The sequence below is a fragment of the Puma concolor genome, chromosome B3 (assembly GCF_028749965.1).
Source record: "Puma concolor isolate L17-30 chromosome B3, mPumCon1.1.hap2, whole genome shotgun sequence".
NCBI lineage: Eukaryota > Metazoa > Chordata > Mammalia > Carnivora > Felidae > Puma > Puma concolor.
This window is the reverse complement of record NC_141672.1, coordinates 66,879,394-66,892,215: the sequence shown is the minus strand read 5'-3', so window position 1 is coordinate 66,892,215 and position 12,822 is coordinate 66,879,394. Positions and strand designations below refer to the sequence as shown.

General features: G+C 38.5%; 1 protein-coding gene across 3 annotated transcripts in view; it reads left to right on the top strand.

Moving 5' to 3' along the window:
• Nucleotides 1–5,515: 5,515 nt before the first annotated feature.
• The window catches only part of AKAP6 (A-kinase anchoring protein 6), a 493,633-nt gene continuing 486,326 nt past the window's right edge, over nt 5,516–12,822 (top strand). For 2 of the 3 annotated variants that reach the window (XM_025919741.2, XM_086709961.1), the window contains exons 1-2: nt 5,517–5,627; nt 10,613–10,755. The gene's annotated coding sequence lies outside the window, so the exon portion shown is untranslated. Of the gene's footprint in view, nt 5,628–10,612; nt 10,756–12,822 lie in introns of all 3 variants that reach the window. The other variant, XM_086709965.1, reaches the window with a different exon arrangement.

The window sequence follows — 12,822 nt, the reverse complement described above, 5'->3', positions numbered from 1 at the left end:
AATTGTAAGATATTTAAAGTGTACAATGTGATGATTTGATATATGTATACTTTGTGAAATGATTACCTATCACCTCACACAGTTACTTTTTAAACTTTTATTTTATTTGTTTTTGGTGAGAATGCTTAAGATCTACATTCTTAGCAGATTTCAAGTGTACAATACAGAATTAACTATAGGCACTATACTGTACATTAGATCCTGGGAACTTATTCATCTTATAACTGAAAATTTGTACCCTTTGACTAAGTTCTCCCTCCAAGTCCCCAGCAACCACCATTCTACTCTCTGTTTCTAAGAGTTCAATGTTTTTTTTGTGTTTTTCTTTTTTCTTTTCTTTCTTTCTTTTTTTTTCAGATTCCACATGTAAGGGATACCATACAGGATTTTTCTTTCTTCATCTGGCTTTTTCTACTCAGCATAACCCCCTAGGTTCATCCATGTTGTCACAAATGGCACTTGTTCCTTCTTTTTTTTATGGCTTAATAACCCTCATTTCTTTATCCATTCATCTGTTGATGGACAGGTTGTTTCTGCATCTTGGCCAACGTGAATAATGTTGCAATGAACATGAGAATGCAGGCATCTCTCTGAAAGAGAGATTTCACTTCCTTTGGATATATACTCAGAAGTAGAATTCCTGGACCATATGGTAACTCTATTTTAATTTTTTGAGGAACCTCCATACTGCTTTCCACAATGGTACCAGTTTACATTCCCACCAACAGTGTATAAGAGTATAAGCATTCCTATATATGAAAGACCCACCGCTAATATCATCCTCAGTGAGGAAAAATTGAGAGCTTTCCCCCTAAGGTCAGGAACACAACAGTGATGTCCACTCTTGCCACTGTTATTCAACACAGTATTGGAAGTCTTAGCCTCAGCAATCAGACAACACAAAGGAAAAAATGCATCAAAATCGGCAAGGAAGAAGTCAGACTTTCACTTTGCAGATGATATGATACTCTGTATGGAAAACCCAAAAGATTCCACCAAAAAACTGCTAGAACTGATTCATGAGTTCAGCAAAGTCGCAGGATATAAAATCAATGCACAGAAATCGGTTGCATTTCTATACACCAATAATGAAACAACAGAAAAAGAAATCAAGGAATCAATCCCATTTACAATTTCACCAAAAACCATAAAATACCTAGGAATAAACCTAACCAAAGAGGTGAAAAATCTATACACTGAAAACTATAGAAAGCTTATGAAAGAAATTGAAGAAGACACAAAAAATGGAAAAATATTCCATGCTCCTGGATTGGAAGAACAAATATTGTTAAAATGTTGATACTACCCAAAGCTATCTACATTTTCAATGCAATCCCTATCAAAATAACACCAGCATTCTTCACAGAGCTAGAACAAACAATCCTAAAATTTGTATGGAACCAGAAAAGACCCCAAATAGCCAAAGCAATCCTGAAAAAGAAAACCAGTGATGGAGGCATCCCAAGCTTGGACTTCAAACTGTATTACAAAGCTGTAATCATCAAGACAGTATGGTACTGACACAAAAACAGACAGATCAATGGAATAGAGTGGAGACTCAGAAATGGACCCATCAATGTATGGCCAACTAATCTTTGACAGAGCAGGAAAGGATATCCAGTGGAATAGACACAGTCTCTTCAACAAATGGTGCTGGGAAAACTGGATAGCAACATGTAGAAAAATGAACTTGGAACACTTTCTTACACCATACACAAAAATAAACTCAAAATGGATGAAAGACCTAAACCTAAGACAGGAAGCCATCAAAATCCTCAAGGAGAAAGCAGGCAAAAACCTCTTTGACCTCGGCTGCAGCAATTTCTTACTCAACACGTCTCAGGAGGCAAGGGAAACAAAAGCAAAAATGAACTATTGGAATCTCATCAAATAAAAAGCTTCTGTACAGTGAAGGAAACAATCAGCAAAACTAAAAGGCAACCGATGGAAGGGGAGAAGATATTTGCAAGTGACATATCAGATAAAGGGTTAGTATTCAAAATCTATAAAGAACTTATCAAACTCAACACCCAAAAAACAAATAATCCAGCGAAGAAATGGACAAAATACATTGAATAGACACTTCTCCAAAGAAGACATCCAGAATACAAATCAAAACCACACCCAGATATCACCTCATGCCAGTCAGAGTGGCCAAAATGAACAAATCAGGAGACTATAGATGCTGGTGAGGATGTGGAGAAACGGGAACCCTCTTGCACTGTTGGTGGGAATGCAAACTGGGGCAGCCACTCTGGAAAACAGTGTGGAGGTTCCTCAAAAAATTAAAAATAGACCTACCCTATGACCCAGCAGTAGCACTGCTAGGAATTTACCCAAGGGATACAGGAGTACTGATGCATAGGGGCACTTGTACCCCAGTGTTTATAGCAGCACTCTCAACAATAGCCAAATTATGGAAAGAGCCTAAATGTCCATCAACTGATGAATGGATAAAGAAATTGTGGATTATATACACAATGGAGTACTACGTGGCAATGAGAAAGAATGAAATATGGCCCTTTGTAGCAACGTGGACGGAACTGGAGAGTGTGATGCTAAGTGAAATAAACCATACAGAGAAAGACAGATACCATATGTTTTCACTCTTATGTGGATCCTGAGAAACTTAACAGGAACCCATGGGGGAGGGGAAGAAAAAAAAAAAAGAGAGGTTAGAGTGGGAGAGAGCCAAAGCATAAGAGACTCTTAAAAACTGAGAACAAACTGAGGGCTGACAGGGGGTGGGTGATGGGTATTGAAGAGGGCATCTTTTGGGATGAGCACTGGGTGTTGTATGGAAACCAATTTGACAGGAAAATTCATATATTTAAAAAAAAAAAAAACGACATCCAGATGGCTAAAAGACACATGAAAAAAGCCCTCCACATCACTCATCATCAGGGAAATACCAATCAAAACCACAATGAGATACCACCTCACACCAGTCAGAATGGCTAACATTAATAACTCAGGCAATAACAGATGTTGGTGAGTACACAGAGAAAGGGGAACCTTCTTACACTGCTGGTGGGAATGCAAACTGGTGCCGCCACTCTGGAAAACAGTATGGATGTTCCTCAAAAAATTAAAAATAAAACTACCCTACAATCCACTACTGGTAGTAATTGCACTACTAGGTATTTATCCAAGGGATACCGATGTGCTGTTTTGAAGGGTCACATACACCCCAATGTTTATAGCAGTGTTATCGACAATAGCCAAAATATGGAAAGAGCCCAAATGTCCATCGATGGATGAATGGATAAAGAAGATGTGGTACATATATATACAATGGAGTATTACTCAGCAATCAGAAAGAATGAAATTTGCTATTTGCAACTACATGGATGGAACTAGAGGGTATTATGCTAAGTGAAATTAGTCAGAGAAAGACACATACCATATGTCTTCACTCATATAAGGAATTTAAAATACAAAACAGATGAACATAAGGAAAGGGAAGCAAAAATAATATAAAAATAAGGAGGGGGACAAAACATAAGAGACTCTTAAATATAGAGAACAAACTGAGAGTTGCTGGAGGGGTTGTGGGAGGGGGGATGGGCTAAATGGGTAAGGGACTTAAGGAATCTACTCCTGAAATCATTGTTGCACCATGTGCTAACTAACTTGGATACAAGTTAAAATAATTAATTAAAAAAATAAAAAACACTTCCTTGAGAAAGAAAGTATAAGGGTTCCTTTTTCTCCATATCCTCACCAACATTTGCTCTCTCATTTTTTTGTTAATAGACATCATAACAGGTGTGAAGTGATATCTCATGGTTTTGATTTGTATTTCCCTGATTAATGATGTTGAACATCTTTTTATATTTTGCTATTTGCTATATGTATATCTTCATTGGGAAAATGTCTCTTCAAGTCCTTTGCTCATTTAAAAATCTGGTTTCTTTTTCTATTGAGAGAATTCTGAGAGTTCCTTATATATTTGGAATGTCATTGGTTATATGGTTTGCAAACATTTTCTCTTTTATTAATTGTTTCCTTTGCTGTGCAGATACATTTAAGTGTGATATAGCCTGCTTGTTTATTTTTGCTTTTGTTGCCTATGTTTTCTGTGTCATACCACAAAGAACCATTGATGGAGCTTTTGGGTGGCTCAGTCAGTTAAGTGTCCAACTTTTGATTTCGGCTCAGGTCATGACCTAGTAGTTTTTGAGATTGAGCCCTGCATCAGGCTCTATGCTGACATTATTGGGATTCTATTTCCTTCTCTCTCTGCCCCTCCCCCAATCACACACACACACACCCCTCTCTCTCTCTCTCTCTCTCTCAAAATAAACAAACTTAAAAACAATCCTTAACAAGACCAGTATCAAAGAGGTTTTCCCCAATATTTTCTTCTAAGAGTTTTATGGTTTCAGGTCTTATCCTTAAGTCTTTAATCCATTTTGAGTTAATTTTTGTGTAAGATATGGGCCCAGTTTCAGTTTTGTATGTGGGTACCCAGTTTTCCCAGTACCATTTATTAAAGGGCTAGTTTTCCCCATTTTTTATTCTTAGTGACTTTGTTGAAAATTAGTTGACCATATATTCATGGTTTTATTTCTCTATTCTGTTTAATTGACCTATGCACCTATTTTTATGACAATACCACAATGTTTTCATTACTATATAAGATAGTTTGAAATCAGGAAGTATGATGCCTTTTCTTGCTCTCCTCTTACTGCTGAAGGTTGCTTTAGCCTTTTGTAGTATTTTATGGTTCCATGCAATTTTAGTATGGCTTTTCTATTTCTGTAAATGCATTGGAGTTTTTTTTTTAATTTTTTAAAATGTTTATTTATTATTGAGAGACAGTGAGAGATAGAGAATGAGCATGGGAGGGGCAGAGAGAGAAGGAGACACAGAATATGAAGCAGGCTCCAGGCTCTGAGCTTTCATCACAGAGCCCCACATGGGGCTGGAACCCACAAACCGTGAGACCATGACCTGAGCCAAAGTCAGATGCTTAACCGACTGAGCCACCCAGGCGCCTCTAAATGCATTGGAGTTTTGATAGAAATTGAATTGTGTCTGCAGATTGCTTTGGGCAAAATGCACATTTTAACAATATTAATGATTCTAATCCATGAATATGGGATGTCTTTCTATTTATTAGTGTCTTCTCCAATTTCTTTCATCAGTGTTTTATAGTTTTCAGTGTATAAATCTCTAGCCTCCTTGGTTAAATTTATTCCTAAGTTTTTTATTCTTTTGTGTGCTATTGTAAATGGGATTGTTTTCTACTTTCTTTTTTGGGTACTTTGTTGTTAGTATATAGAAACACAACTGATTTGTGAAGACCTGGATTTTCTTAATCTCTTTGGGATACTGAACAGAAATACAATAGATTGGGTAGTTTATTAACAGCAGACATTTATTTCTCACAGTTGTGCAGTCTGGGAAGTCAAAGATTAAGTGTCTGGTAGATTCAGTGTCTGCTGAGTGCTCACTTCCTCTTCACAGATGATACCTCTTTGCTTTGCCATCACATGGTGAAAGGGGGCAAGGGAACTTTCTCTGGCCTCTTTTATAAGGGCACCATCCCATTCAGGAGGGATCCACCTTCAAGAACTAATGACCTCTGAAAGTCTCCACCTCCTAATACCATCACCTCTGGGGTGGGTATTTCAACTTTTGAGTTTTTGGAAGGAACACAAATATTCAGTCCATAGCACTGAGTAAGCACTGTGAACATAGAGCTAGGTCAAGCAATGCTTTTATGACTTGTTTTTTCATGATGATCTCAATATATGTATTTATATATAACCCTTATAAACCCTTATGTGTTTTATGTGGTATATATTCTTTATGTGACATGTATACTTATGAATATTTTAGATTTACTTTTATGCTTATGTCTCTGTAATCCCTTTCAAAAGAATTCCATGAAGCAATATATTTTGTATTATGGTGAAATGTTTTTATAACAAGTGTGTTGATAGAATGTTTATTTCAGCAATAAATTGGTAAATTTAATAATAAAATGATGTTGCCTAGAGTAAAGGGAAAGATTGGTAATGTGTACAAAAACTCATTCCCACCCATGTTTCTGAGTCTATATGTATATGGTGTGTTTATATGCACATACATTCATAGGAAAAGAAATGACTTTTTCTAACTAAAATTATCTTGGAAAACCACATCTTTCTAGAATGTATTATGTTTATGCTGGAAGAATATTTATAAATGAGGGTTAGTTATTATATTAATAATTTTCTCAGTAAGAGGAAGAGTCTAGTTTAAAAGGTTGTGGAGGCTAAAAATGCTTTGTTAGTTATAAGACTGAGTTGTAAATAACTTGAAACAGATATCCTGACCACTATCCCCTCTATGTCTGATGGCACATAGTAGGTGTTTGCTTGCTGACTTGCTTTATCATTTTTGGTCAGATCTTCTCAGTAGTACCCTGAAGACTGTTTACTTGAATAGACAAGATTCAGACCTATGAAAAAATTAAATTCTAAAATAAGGAAGCTTCAGAAATACAGTGCAGAGTTTAAATAGCTTGTAACCCCCTGCTTCATAAGTTGGTCCCGACTGTTTCCTTTCCCTGTGTAAAGCAGCACAACTGTGCTTCCACCAGCACATTAACGCCACTTGGTTTCATGTTAAAGGTTTGTGTTTGGAGTTAAATCTAAGTGAAGCAGTAAACCATACTCTCTATAAAGTCAGGCAAGATAAAATCTTAAATTCAGAAGGATGGCAGGGAAATGTCTCAACAGGTTGAAACCAGTTTCTATGGACAAAATCACTCCAACGTCTGCTTCGGGCTCCAAATCTACGTGTTCATTCAGGGTCTAATCTACCTTCCCTGGGCTTTTTGAGGCTTTTTGGCCTTTATTGATGGGAATTTTCCCAGGGAAAGGACATAGGAATGGGGCTCAGCCTGATTGGGGTGTGAGGTCACTGTCATCAATCCAGGAATGTCCAGGAGAAAAGATAATGCCTTACATTTTTCTTGTGGGAGAAATCTTGCCAATTCAGGCCCTGATCCTGACACTGTTAGGGTCTCATTGCTGAGGCCCAACACTTCAGAACCCAACCTTTTGCCCAGTTGCACCTTACACAATGTCTCTAATGGCTTTCTGGATCAGTTAGGTCTCTGTTTACTGTGATTGAAATCCTAAAACATACTGGGTGATGCAGAAAAATGGACCTTTTGGCTCTTATAACCTACAGAGCCAGAGTAGGGCTGATTTCTAGCTCAAGCAGTCTCTCCAGCTCAACTCAACTCTGCTCTGCTCTTTCTTTCATTGGCTTTATTCCTAGACAGGTTCTTCATTCATGAATGCAAAATGGGCGAGCAGCTTCAAATTTGACATCCTTTCACTTTTAGAACCAGGAGCCAACAATGATTTTCATTAAAATGTCTCATTGCATCTCATTGGCTTCAGTGGGGCCCCATACCCATCTCTAACTAATTAATGTCTGTAGGTCAGGGGAATGTAACAAACTGGCTGGCTTAAGACTGAGTCGCATGCTCCATTCCTTTAATTGGATTCCCACCCAAAGCATATAACCTAGGATGTTGGAAGACGTGATGTCTGGAAATAATAAATCCAAACTTCAGGTGACCACAATAATAACTGATATAACTTTTATAATTATTATTATATATATAATATATTATATATAACTTACATAAGTTATATATAATATAATATATATAATATATAATATATAACTTATTTAAGTTATATATAATATAACTTTTATAATTATTATAATAATAACTGATATAACTTTTATATCATTATTATGGCTGAAAGTTCTATTGTGACCACCAGTGATTAATAATTTTCAGACAAGAATTTTTGCTTTATATGGATATCTAAAGAACGTAGAGAGATGCTGAGCATTCACCAATAAGAGTCACTGATGTCCACTATAGTTTGGTATTCAAGTATTTTTGGTTTCCAGATATCCTCAGAAAGTATATAAAATATACTGATTGAAGGGGCATCCATAGGCAGCTTGGGTGTGTGGTCATAAAAGCATGTGGTTGGAATGTTTGAATGCTTGAAAATTTTATGAATGAAGGTCAATTTTGAAGCCAGAATTGGGCATTTTTGTTAGAAGATTAGCTAAACACTTTATCCTTTTGTGAAAGAATTTGACCTTTGGTTAAGCTCTGTTCTCCTGGAAACCTGAAAATGATAAAATGTCAGTAATATTTTTAGGCAACAATGCTATGGGGAAAAATGGCCCTTTGTTAGTAAAAATTACTACTGGAAAGTAGGAGAATTTCCCTGGTTTGGTCCCAACTGTGCTCTCTAAGAGGAGCTGTTTGTCCATTCTGCCTATGGCCCTAGCTTTGGGGGAATTTCTAAGAGGTCCCTTCCCTACCATCCATTATGTTATCTGGCTACATCTGCAGTGAGTGATGAGGGGCAAGTCCTTCTTAGTCTGGATTGAGATAACTGTAAATTCTGAGAGGAAGCCATAGGTTGGATATTTTCTGAGTACAGTGATTCGTATAACTGGGCATAACTTTTTTGGGAACCCTGGAAATTATGTCTATGAAATTGTTACAAAGATATGGGCTCCTATGAGGAATAATGCTTTTAAGGCTGGGTGCTCTTAAACTTGCCTATGTTCTGCTCATTGCTCTTGAGCTGTCACCTAGGGGCCAGATAAAATAGCTTCTGGATACTGTGTGGGTTGCTGAACTGTTTGCCGCAAGACTCCTGCAGAAGAGTAATGCCTGATGCTGCCTTGCTGGCAAACTCTCTAGCAGACTGGTTGGCTACGATAGTCTTGTGTGTCTGAATGTTCACTTGGGCTCAAGAAGACCCATTGGTGGTATTGCGACACATATGTAAAATGTAGCCCGAAACAAGGCTCAGATTCCTGATATCATGATGTGGCAGATAACTATATATTATGCCTGTTTCCTTTTCTTCCTGGGTACAAAGCTAGATTGTATTTCCCAGTCTCTCCTACAGTATGTGTGGCTATTTGACCAAATTTTAACCAATGGAATGTGGATGGAAGTGTAGAAAAGTACTTCCAGATCTGGCCCATAAAAACCCTCCCTGTGCCATCTCCATCTGCCCAATGACTGCCAAGGACTCTAAGGTTCTAGAGGAGGGCAAAATCTCAAGATAGAGTCCCTGAATCACCATATAGAAGGTCACCTGCAATCAGAACATCCATTTAGACTTCCAGTGAACAAGAAACACACCATTGTTATATTTATCCAGGGTATTTTGGAGGCTCACCTGTGAAATCAGCTAGTACTTCCCCCAGCTAACAGTTGCTAACTAACATCTACTAGGCCTCAGATTCAGACATTTTAACATAATACACTAAGGGATGCAGGCTTGTCACATTTCCAGGAATAACTTCAGGGTTTTTTAAACTTCTAAAATGCAAACAGAAGATGTATGGTTACATCGTGAGCTGTTGATTTGGAAATAATACTCATTTACTCCTGATATGGTAAGAATTTGGGACACAACTCCTAATTGTAAGTAGGGGAAAATGGCCAGGAGGAAACATTTGTATAAATGTTGCTCTGTCTGTAATAACACCACCAATTTCTGCCTCCCAGTTCAGGATGGCAGAGAAAGGCTGCAAGTAGACTGTTGTACTAAAGATGAGAGAAGTTTCTACAGCCTTTTCTACAGCCTCCAGACTGGAACAGGGACTCAAGGGGATTCTAGCCCATTGTTGTTTACAGTCCTGTTTCCTACCTAGACTGTGGATGGACAGCCAGTGGAAAATTAGTCCATGAAAAAAGGATTCTATGGTCAAATAAATTAGGGAAATACTACATAGTATATTCTCCCCATGAGGGATCTCAATGCATATAAGCAAATTAAAGACTCTGAGAAACTCTGTAATAAGGAATCCTGTTTTTAACTCTGTAAGTTTTTAGTAAGTAACAGTATAAATATTATAATTTTATTATATGTTATTATATTTTATTAAATTATTTAATTTATATTTTTTTAATTGCTATAATTTTATTTATAATTAGATAATACATGTATAATAAACTACCCCCAAATCTGTTCAATACAGTAAAAGTTTATTTCTCACTCATTGAAGTTCCATGTGAGTCAGTGGGTGATTGGGAGAGTATGGCTATACCCCAGGTCATTGGGGCCGGAGACTCAGGCTCCATTCACAGTGTGGGGCTGTTATCTTCTAGGGCTTCCGAATTTTCCACTAGATTCTTTGCATCCAGCTAGCAGAGAGGGAAGTATGGGAAAGGCACACATGCTCCTAACTAACTTTAGAGATGTTTCTTTTTAGTTCCACTCACATTCCATTGGTGGGAACCAATTCTAAGGTCCACCTACAGGTAAGGGCACTGGGAATGTACCTGGAGGAAGAGGAGACACATGGATATTGGTGAGCAGTCTGAGTAGCTGTCACAAGTTGTCCTGCTGATCTCCAAATATTGTTTTCTCCTTTTTGCCCTATGACAAGCATATTCAAACCCCGCAGAAGCTACCTAAATTCCCATCTAGTCATGAAATTCAGCTGAAAATCCAGGAGTTTTTAGTGATACAGAGTTGTCTCTGTCAGAGGCAAAAAGGAAGACACATAGTGGTCCCTAACCCACAACCGTTCTGAAATCCTTCTCATCATTCAGGTCTGAAGCTTCCTGCCTCATTTCACTGATCTGGCCTTGATTCTCCTCTGCAGAAGAAATTCATTTATTCTTTGTTGTCCATGGTCCTGGCTCTGCACCCTGAGAGGATCTCCTGTCCATTATCTTCCTTGAACTCATCTGAAGTGAGTGGTAAGGAGTAAGCCCTCCTTAGTAGCAGATCTTACAAGCCATTTCCTAACCATCTTAGTCCAGGGTTCAGAATCTGGCTGGATGTACAAATGAGAGCTACAGAGCCTCCCCTGATTGGGGTGAGTGGGCTATTAATGACAGTAGTAATAAGGCTTGACATTTCTATGATGCTGGTTTCCAAATGCTTTTATATACATTATTGTATGCAGTCCTCAAAATAAACTCATGAGGTGGGGATGTTTAACAGTGAGAAAGGCCACTGGGAGGTCTAAAGTTAACTATTATAGGCCCATTCGCAAGGCAAGAAAACACTTTGTGACTTGCTTCTGTTTTTTGGGTCCCCACCCACCTTTTTTTTTTTTTTTTTTTACCTGATCTGAGCCATTTTTGGGGTTAGTTATTCAGCCATATCAGGTTGTTAAGCGTCTGACCTCAGATTTGATGAGCCACCATCCATCTCTTCCCAGTGAACAAAGACTTGCTTTTGGTAAAGGAGACTGACAAGGTTCTTCTCATTCTGAGAAACCATATTCAAATAGGAAATACCCGATTCCGCCCTGCTCTCTCCTCTTTATAGAACCATGGGATTTCAGTTCTAGAAAGGCCAGTAATATTGTTCTAGAGCCATGACTCATTCCATCTTCCTCAGAGACTGAAGGGTTCTTCAGAAGTGTCTTCATGGGTCAGTTCAGAGCAGATGAGGTAGGGGGAGTGGGGGTTGAGAAAGGCTCATCAGTTTTGGTTCTGGGCTTATCACCCCTCAATCAGGGCAGCTTAACTTTGGACTGTAGCATTAGAATAAAGCATTCAAGTACCAACAAAACTTGAAGACCATGGTTATTAGTGAAATACATTATCTCTGCAGATGAAAAACTTGAAGTCCAGAGAGGTTAATTGGCCTGAATGCACACAGATGCTCACTGGAAAAACTGGCATTAACACTATGTTTCCTGAATCCCAGATAAGTGTTTGCTCTGGAGTGGTTGCCTGTTACTTCTCTTGGTATATAGCATGTGGTCTAAGATTAAGGATGGGAGTCAAGCTCTGCCCATGACTGAAGCATGGGTAGCTTGGGCAGGCAACTTCGACCTCTTGCTCTTGGTCTCACAAGTACTCATTAGGTGAAACAGGAACAATCCTAGCTTCCCATCCAGGGCAGGGCTGTTCTCTGAATGGCTGATGATGCACACTGCTAGAATCCTGGCATCTCTCAGGCATTTTGTCAGCCCCTATTTACCAAGGCACTGCCTGAATTTCTTCTGCCATTCTGTCTCTTCATCCCCCATGCAGTTAGCCAACAATGCCATTTACAATCTCAAGTTAGAGAGGACAACATAATTGTCTTGTTAGATTTTGGACTTTTAGAATATTGTTCTTCTCCAGAGTTTGAGGATAGAGTGGAGGGAGGTCAGCTTGATTCTGTCTCAACCCATGGTCTAAGAGTATTAAATATGCAAAAAATGGCTGCTCTGTTCGTATCTTCTCCTCCCCATACCCCTTCCCACCCCATAATATTTGTTTATGCATAGGAATAGAAAAGAGTGATTACTTTAAATTTGCATTTCTTTCAACAATTGGGGAAATACCTTACTGTATCTTGTTTAAATGTGGCTTTTCAGGAGCACCTGGGTGTCCCAGTTGGTTGAGCGTCCAACTCTTGATTTTGACTCAGGTCATGATCCCAGGGCTGTGGGACTGAACCTCATGTTGAACTGTGTGGCCATGGAACCTGCTTAGGATTCTCTCTTTTTCTCCCTCTCTTTCTAAAATTAAAAAATTAAAAAAAAATGTGACTTTTCACACAATTCCAGCTTTTGTGGGGGGAGAGGTGCAAGTAATTTCCTGCCGTGTCTTATTGTCCCCAGGGAAGGAAAACAGAGCTCCAATATTTGGGGCGTCAGTGACTGTGGAGGTTGGTTACTTGTTCCAACCACCAGGTTTGTTCCCAAAAAAGATTTGCATTTTGCCTGTGAGCAGGAGAGGTCCTCTGCAGGCCAAGGGATTGGGCCCTAGAATTGAGAGTGATGTGTTATGCCCTATAGATCATCCTTGCATGTGCC